Raw genomic sequence first — 7,953 nt, 5'->3', positions numbered from 1 at the left:
AGGAACTTGTATCAGGAAAAAGTGCACAATCTTTTTCCTAAGTCCATCAAATCAACTTTGATGTATTGTAATGGTAATGTACAATGTGTAGAATACTCAGTATAAATATGATTAAGGCAGTACAGTAAATTACGAAGCTATAAGGCAAAATCTATATGGCTGATAGGAATTTGCGTCAGGAAAAAGTGCACACTCTTTTTCCTAAGCCCATCACATCAATTTTGAAGTATTCTAATGGTAATATACAATGTGTAGAATAATCAGTATAAGTATGATTGAGGAAGTCCCCTAAATTACGAAGTTATATGGCAAAATGTATATGGTGGATAGGAACTTGTATCAGGAAAAAGTGCACAATGTTGACCCTAAGCCCATCACATCAAATATGAGGTATTCTAATGGTCATATACAATGTGTAGAATACTCAGTATAAATATGATTGAGGCAGTCCAGTAAATTTCGAAGCTATAATGCAAAATCTATATGGTTGATAGAAATTTGCGTCAGGAAAAAAAACTAGGTTGTAAAAGTGCCTTTCCATTTATGGTTGTCTCTATGTATTGGCCGAAAGGGGCTATATTGATGTGATGGACTTAGGAAAAAGATTGTGCACTTTTTCCTGATGCGAGTTCCTATCAACCATATAGATTTTGCCTTATAGCTTCGTAATTTACTAGACTGCCTCAATCATATTTATACTGAGTATTCTACACATTGTATATTACCATTAGAATACGGTACATCAAAGTTTATGTGATGGGCTTAGGAAAAAGATTGTGCACTTTTTCCTGATGCGACGAGTTCCTATCAACCATATAGATTTTGCCTTATAGCTTCGTAATTTACTGGACTGCCTCAATCATACTCATACTGATTATTCTACACATTGTATACTACCATTAGAATACCTCAAAGTTGATGTGATGGGCTTAGGAAAAAGATTGTGCATTTTTCCTTATGCGAGTTCCCTATCAGCCATATACATTTTGCCATATAACTTCGTGAATTGGGGGACTGCCTCAATCATACTCATACTGATTATTCTACACATTGTATACGTATACTACCATTAGAATACCTCAAAGTTGATGTGATGGGCTTAGTAAAAAGATTGTGCACTTTTTCCTGATGCGAGTTCCTATCAACCATATACATTTTGCCATATAACCTGGTAATTTATTGGACTGCCTCAATCATATACTCATACTGATTATTATACACATTGTATACTACCATTAGAATACCTCAAAGTTGATGTGATGGGCTTAGGAAAAAGATTGTGCACTTTTTCCTGATGCGAGTTCCTATCAACCATACACATTTTGCCATATAACTTCATAATTTAGGGGACTGCCTCAATCATACTCATAATGATTATAATACACATTGTATATTTCCATTAGAATACATCAAAGTTGATGTGATGGACTTAGGAAAAAGATTGTGCACATTTTTTCCTTGTGCGAGTTCCCTATCAACCATATACATTTTGCCATATAACTTCGTGATTTGGGGGCTGCCTCAATCATACTCATACTGGTTATTCTACACATTGTATACTACCATTAGAATACCTCAAAGTTGATGTGATGGGCTTAGGAAAAAGATTGTGCACTTTTTCCTTGTGCGAGTTCCCTATCAACCATATATACATTTTGCCATATAACTTCGTGATTTGGGGGCTGCCTCAATCATACTCATACTGGTTATTCTACACATTGTATATTTCCATTAGAATACATCAAAGTTGATGTGATGGACTTAGGAAAAAGATTGTGCACTTTTTCCTGATGCGACGAGTTTCTATCAACCATATAGATTTTGCCTTAGCGTCGTAATTTACTGGACTGCCTCAATCATACTCATACTGATTATTCTACACATTGTATATTTCCATTAGAATACATCAAAGTTGATGTGATGGGCTTAGGAAAAAGATTGTGCACTTTTTCCTTGTGCGAGTTCCCTATCAACCATATACATTTTGCCATATAACTTCGTGATTTGGGGGCTGCCTCAATCATACTCATACTGGTTATTCTACACATTGTATATTTCCATTAGAATACATCAAAGTTGACGTGATGGACTTAGGAAAAAGATTGTGCACTTTTTCCTGATGCGACGAGTTCCTATCAACCATATAGATTTTGCCTTATAGCTTCGTAATTTACTGGACTGCCTCAATCACACTCATACTGATTATTCTACACATTGTATACTACCATTAGAATACCTCAAAGTTGATGTGATGGGCTTAGGAAAAAGATTGTGCACTTTTTCCGTATGCGAGTTCCCTATCAACCATATACATTTTGCCATATAACTTCGTGGACCCTTTGTGACAGTTAGGTTAATGTATCTGCAATACTAAAATGCCATAGGAAGGGAGGGAAACATGTTTACGACGTAGGAAGTGGTGGTGGAAGTAGTTGAGGCCAGCAGTCCGGAGTGTGATGACCCTATGTGACAGTTAGGTTAATGTACCTGCAATACTAAAATGCCATAGGAAGGGTGGGAAACATGTGTTTACGACTTAGGAAGTGGTGGTGGAAGTAGTTGGGGCCAGCAGTCCGGAGTGTGATGACCCTATGTGACAGTTAGGTTAATGTATCTGCAATACTAAAATGCCATAGGAAGGGAGGGAAACATGTTTACGACGTAGGAAGTGGTGGTGGAAGTAGTTGAGGCCAGCAGTCCGGAGTGTGGTGACCCTCTGTGACAGTTAGGTAATGTACCTGCAATACTAAAATGCCATAGGAAGGGAGGGAAACATGTTTACGACGTAGGAAGTGGTGGTGGAATTAGTTGAGTCGGGCAGTCCGGAGTGTGGGAACCCTTCATTGTTAGATAAACATATATTGGATTTTTAATCATTTTTAGATGATATAATTACGATATCGTTTTAAATCATCATTGTAAGCCATACGGTATTTTTAGGAGATTCCTTACATCGTGCTTTGGCAATTAGGTTAAGTTAGATTAGTTCAGTTCGGCTTAGTTTTGTTTATGATGGGGAAATATGGAAATAGGCTTCATTTAATTAAAAGACATGTTGTACAGGTACGATGGATTTACCTCCTATCGATAACTGTTGGAAATCTATTACGTATATTACCAATGACTTTGGTTAATTAATAGATGAGAAGTTAGGATTGTTGTTGACTAAGATTTGGTTGATTTGCCCATACAAATAACATTGTGTTCACCAGTGACACCGGTAAGTAGGCTAGGTGTGGGTGGACTCTTTCATTACTGCGCTCATGTTCACTCATCCCGTTACGCGCAGAATAAGCGTACTACCGAGTATGTTTAATCTATGGTACTACTAGTATTTATACTGAGTATTCTACACATTGTATATTACCATTGGAATAGCTCAAAGTTGGTGTGATGGGCTTAGGAAAAAGATTATATACTTTTTTAATTTCGGAGTTTTAATTGATCGCGTTATGTTAAGCCATAGCTACGTGTAATGTACAGTACGGTCTCAAATATGCCTTTTAAAATACGCCAATTAATTAGTTTTAACGTGTATACACGTTTTATCAAGGTGTAATTGACATTATATAAATGTAAAAACATCATTTCGCACCGTATTGTCGTTGAATTGATTTCCGACATCCCTGCAAAACACGTTCGTGGCGCCCGCAGGCGTACCAACCCATATCTATTATAATCCGAAAAAGCGCCGATGAAAAGAGCCGCTAACTTCACGACGGTGGTCTACCCTAGTACTGTAGGCCTACTTTACTTACTTTAACTTTACTAAATTTTTACTGCTCTGCTAGCTCAACAATGGATGTAAAACCATAACCCTCACTATTGTGACTTAATTTCTTTCCATATTTTACACTTCAAATCGTAAGTAAACTTTCTCTCTCTCTCACTATTTAGAGTACTACATAAGTATTTTATTAAGAATTTGTAAATTTGTAAGAATTAAATTTTACAACATGAACATGTAGGCCTAACTTACTTCTAACTTTATTAGTATAAGCACAGAAAACATACTAGGTTATAGTAATATGTTTTCTGTGGTATAAGGCCTATTGATTGCTAGGTTAAAACTCTTATGCCTAAACAGTGTTGTTAACATGTAATTGGCTTTAAAAAAAAACCAAACCAAACTCTATATCATTCAGTTTAAATTGCTCTGTTTTGGCAGGGTAAATACCTAATCATAGCAACTTATTTTATCATAGCCTAAGTTAAATTACTGAAAACTGCATAGGGTAAGTTTAAGTAAAGTTATTGTTACCTTAGGCCTATCCAATTATGAAACCGAAAATCTAGATAATTTGGAACATCTAAAAAATAATAATAGCCTCGGCTAGAGGGACAATCTAGGCCTACGCTACTTACTTGTATACTTGTGTTGATCCCACTAGTAGCTTTCCAGCCGTGGTCGTCAAAATTGTTTAATTTTCAGGTAGGGCCTATCTTCTCTCAATCCTCCAAAAATTCTTCCAGCTTGTAATAGGCCTTTTCTATTAAATAATTTTTGAGGTTTTTCTTGAATACATTTTTGTCTTGGCAGCTTCTTATTTCTTCCGGCAATTTATTATATATCTTACTTGCAGTGTGATGTGGTCCAGCTGTCACTAATGATGTTCGGTGACAATTCAGGTGTATATGGTTTTGTTGCCTGGTGTTGTAATTATGTACTTCGTGGTTGCGTTTGAAGACTTCCGGAAATTTCCATATCATCATAGCTGATTCCAAAATATAAATGGAGGTAAGGGTGGGAACTTTAAGATTAATAAAAAGTGGTCTGCAATGTTCTAAAAAATGGGTTTTACAAATTATTCTAATAATTCTCTTCTGTAGTAGAAAGACTCTGTTGTTGAAAGACAAAGTACGATGCCATAACTCAATACGCTATGAAAGCAGCCATAATAAACTTTCATCAGGATATGATGATCCACTATGTTTTGTAGTCTGCGCATAAGACAACATACTACCACAAGTCTTGAGGTTATATGATCAATGTGGATATTCCATCTAAGGTTATTGCTTATTTTGATTCCAAGATAGTTTACGTTATCATTTATTTTTAAGTTTTGATTTTTTAATTTTAAGAGAGGGCTATGGTCAGGTGCCTTTGTGTTGAAAAAATTTAAAACTGATGTTTTGTTTTCATTTAGTACAAATTTGTTGTCGTTGCACCATTCTTCCATCTGATGAACGCCTATCTGGGACTTGCGTATTGTTTCCTCAGAGTTTTTATTATTAACTATATGGCAAACATCATCCGCAAAAAGCCAAAGAGCTCCCTCTTGTATTGTCTCTTGTAAATCATTGACATATAGCAAATACAGCACAGGTCCCATATTTGAGCCCTGCGGGACTCCAGTGTTGATGTTATTCTGAATTTTTGATCTGTATTGCCTTATGACATTATCAGCACCTAAGTTATTTACGGCTACTAACTGAGATCTATTTCCAAGAAATGACATAATACAATTTAAAGGTGCATTTACTATACCCAATTTTTGTAGTTTTAATCTTAGGATCGAGTGATTTAGGCAATCAAAAGCCTTAGTCATATCATAAAATAGTCCAAGTACTTCTTCCGAGCAATCTACCTTTTCATGTACATGGTTAATCAGCGAGAACACAGCATCAATTGTTGACTTATTTTTACGGAATCCATATTGATTAGAATTTAAAATGTCATTTTTTTCCAAGTATAGTATTAATCTATTTAAATATGCCACTTCAAAAATTTTTGAAAAAACTGACTGTATGGCCACTGGCCTATAATTGCTTACCTCCTCTTTACTATTCTTCTTGTGTATAGGAACGATTTTTGAAGTTTTGATTATGTCTGGAAATTTTCCTTCGTCAAAAGACTTATTAATGATCACAGATAATGGTTTTGCGATTACATCAACGCAAGCCAACAGTACCTTGCACGGAACCCCATCCACACCTGAACTAGATTTACGACATACTTTTTGTACAATTTCCACTATTTCTTTTTCATTTGTATGTTTTAGTTCTAATATTTCATGATTGGGTAAATCTACCAAATTGAAGTTTGGAAGGTCCGAGGATATAGGCCCACCTGAATTGGCTCCAACCAATTTATCTACTTCTTCGTAAAAATAATTATTAAACAGGTTAGCTACCACAATAGGGTTTTCTTGAACTAAGTTATTGGATTTAATTGTTAGGTTATCATGAGTTACAACTTCTTTTGTTAGGCTATGTACAATTTTCCAGGATTCTTTACTCACATTGGATGAATTAATTATTTTATTATTAAAAAACTTTTTCTTGCTATTTGCTACAAGTTGAGTGTGCAATTTCTTAGCTTTACTATATTCCATTTTTACTGTATTATCCTGTGTTATCCTACTTTGCCAATAAATATTTACAAGATTCTCTCGGGAATCAACCACTTCATCATCTATCCAAGCTGTGTCCTTTTCATTTTTTAACCTAACTACCTTTTTGGGGAAGCTAACCATAAAGCAGTACATAAAACTATCGTAAAAATCCTTAAAAGCTAAGTCACAATTATTAGGCCTATCATCATTTTCCTTGATCCATTCTTCTTGGTTCAATCTAAAAATAAACTCCTCCATGTTTGATTTGTTAAATTTATGCTTTTCTATTTTTAAGTTAACATTCTTCTTAATATCTAAGGTCAAATCTACAAAAAGCCACCGGTGATCAGACATAGGTGTTGCCATTACTCCGTGGTCTGTGAACTTTATGTCCTCGTTGACTGCAATATAGTCAATTTGTTTGGCAGTGGTGTCAGTCACCCTTGTGTCATCGGTAACTACCAAGAGCCAATTAGTCTGACACTCCTAGATCTGTGTAAGGCTTTCGACATTGTTTTACATTATGTCCTTTTAAGAAAGCTTGAATGTTGTGGAGCAACTAGTGTCGTACTGGAGACCTTTAAGTTTTACTTGAGAGGTAGGAATCAGGTTGTGGTTAGGGGTGCTTTTTACCTTTTACTTTTTACCTCTTCTTTCTTCGCCACAATCCTCAGATCGGGGAGTCGTCAAAATTTCTCCTTATCCATCTTCTTGGCAGCCTTTCAGCTGGGTGTAAGTGTGTATAAGTGTGTTCTTGTATGTATTTCTTTGTTGAGTAATATGGTTTGTTTATAAGGTAGTTTTTTAGAGTCTTTACAAATGTGGTATGATTTGAAATAGTTTTAATTTTTTCTGGCAGAAGATTTACTTAACTTATGTATTGTGATTGTGATAATGTGACCGGAGTGTTGGATTGGATTTTTTTGCTAGGATTATGGTTTCTAGGATGTATTGTGAGAAAACGGTGGGGATTTTGAGCTGGATGAAAAGGGATCTACAATGTTCCAGAGTGTGTCCTGCATATCGTCCGTAGTACTTTCTTTTGTAGGATAAGTAGCTTGTCCATATTGTTTGTAGACTATGATCCCCATGTTGCAATTCCGTAACTCAGGTGAGAAGCAAAAAGCGAGAAGTAGGCTATTCTGGAGGTTTCTTTGTCGGTTATGGTGCGAATTCGTTTGATGCCATAGTGTGCAGAGGCCAGTTTTTTACACAGATGTTCGATGTGCTGCTGCCAGGATACATTTTTATCAACAATTATTCCCAGGAATTTAGTGGTTTCTTGCGTTGTGATACTGATGTTGGTCCAGTCACTTTGATCTTCTAGGTTGTTGCTTGGTTTGAAATTGATGTGTGTAGTTTTACTGGTATTAAGTTTTAGATTTAGGTTATTGCATATTGTTGTTGCTTGTTCTACTGCTGTGGTTATGAGTTGTTGGTTATTTTTATTTCTATCTGTAGGTATTATTGTGGTGGTATCATCTGCAAATAAAATACATTTGAATTCTTTTGATAATTTTTCCGGTAGGCCTACATCATTTATATCAGGAAGAAAAGTGGGCCAAGTATGGAGCCTTGAGGATGCCTTTTGTATTCTGTTTAAGTGGTGATTTGGATG

The 7,953-nt window shown here is 35.7% G+C and overlaps 1 protein-coding gene across 1 annotated transcript in view; it reads left to right on the top strand.

The window, feature by feature from the left end:
• The first annotated feature begins 3,739 nt into the window (after nucleotides 1–3,739).
• Nucleotides 3,740–7,953, top strand: part of LOC128990431 (nucleolar transcription factor 1-like) — a 158,479-nt gene continuing 154,265 nt past the window's right edge. The window contains exon 1 of the mRNA XM_054412793.1: nucleotides 3,740–3,864. The gene's annotated coding sequence lies outside the window, so the exon portion shown is untranslated. The remainder of the gene's footprint in view (nucleotides 3,865–7,953) is intronic.

Source organism: Macrosteles quadrilineatus, unplaced genomic scaffold, assembly GCF_028750875.1.
Source record: "Macrosteles quadrilineatus isolate MER2022 unplaced genomic scaffold, UCM_ALF_1.0 Scaffold_3__2_contigs__length_128488019, whole genome shotgun sequence".
Lineage (NCBI taxonomy): Eukaryota > Metazoa > Arthropoda > Insecta > Hemiptera > Cicadellidae > Macrosteles > Macrosteles quadrilineatus.
Note: the sequence above shows the minus strand (reverse complement) of the source record. Positions and strands in the feature narration are given on the sequence as shown.